At 46.1% G+C, this 1299-nt stretch overlaps 1 pseudogene; it reads right to left on the bottom strand.

Annotated features, from left to right (window-relative positions):
• Positions 1-258: 258 nt before the first annotated feature.
• LOC105527882 lies at positions 259-989 on the bottom strand (annotated as a pseudogene).
• Positions 990-1299: the final 310 nt, after the last annotated feature.

A 1299-nucleotide genomic window follows, 5' to 3' on the forward strand; every position in this document is an offset into this window, starting at 1 on the left:
GTGCAATGGCCCAATCTCAGCTCACTGCAACCTCTGCCTCCCGGGTTCAAGTGATTCTCCTGCCTCAGCCTCCTGAGTAGCTGGGATTACAGGTGTGCTGTCACTATACCCGGCTAATTTTTGTATTAGTAGAGACGGGGTTTCACCATGCTGGCCAGGCTGGTCCTGAACTCCTGACCTCAGATGATCCGCCCGCCCTAGTCTCCCAAAGTGCTGGGATTACAGACGTGAGCCACCGTGCCCGGTGAAGCAATCCGTTTATTTAGACATTCTCTTCTTAGGCATTTTTAAGTTTTTCCACCGCTGTAACACCACTGCGTATTTTTCACTTTCAGTCTTCTCTTCAAACACTTTTTTTTCGGGAGAATCTGCATCACTGTCTCTGTTCCTGCTTCCTTTTCCTCTCCAATGAGAAGATCCAATGTATCTCCCACTTTCACCATTCTGCTTTTCTTCCATAATTTTTCCGCATTCAGCCTGAGTTCACCTTTGCAGAATGCATCTTCCACTTTGTTTCTTCCAATATCCTGGCTTGTCTTCAGGACAGCGTCATCCTGAAAAGATCGCACTACTGTTTCCAGGTCTTATAGTCTTTGACTATAGTAGGGCCATCCTCAAACTCCTCTTCCTGCTCACTCATCTCGTTCTGATCACTTTCTGCATCAGAGTCCTCTTCATCTTCTATTTTTTGCAGAGACTTTTTAGTAGATTTTTTAGAGCTTATTACTTTTGAGTCTTATGGAAAATGGAAAAATATATTCCAGAGACATTAAAAGCCCCGGGAGTCTCAGTGAGAAAATATTATGGAAAAGTGTTTTATAATTTGGTGCATGTAACTTGGTACTAGAAAAATACAAGTATTGATTCCAGGAAGTACAGGGTTTGTGTGACGAAGGTGTCCCTCAGAGAACACCCCAGAGTCCAATTCAGGTATCTGGCTTTCTTAAAACACCAGCGTGCAATTTGACACTAGTCATTGCCATGGCACTTATCACCTGTATGTCAGGGCCTCCGAACAGACACGTTTTTTCCTTCGAGGTCCACAATGCTTACTGTTGGAGAACCGTCTGTTGGAGATGAGAGGAGACTCAGCGAGAAGAGTCAGGAGGCCTGCGGTGGGCGGGGCAGGAGCTGCTGATGCTGGACCAGCCGCAGGGTTTTGGCAGTGAAGATGCTGGGAAGTGGTAGAGCTGAGGACGGTTTGTGAGTGGAATTCCATCAGGACTTGATGGGTTTGGATGTGGCATTAAAGGGGAGCCTGGCTCAGAATAAAAGTGAAGTTGCAAGAGGACTGAATGA

Source organism: Mandrillus leucophaeus, unplaced genomic scaffold (assembly GCF_000951045.1).
Source record: "Mandrillus leucophaeus isolate KB7577 unplaced genomic scaffold, Mleu.le_1.0 Scaffold698, whole genome shotgun sequence".
In the NCBI taxonomy this organism is placed as follows: domain Eukaryota; kingdom Metazoa; phylum Chordata; class Mammalia; order Primates; family Cercopithecidae; genus Mandrillus; species Mandrillus leucophaeus.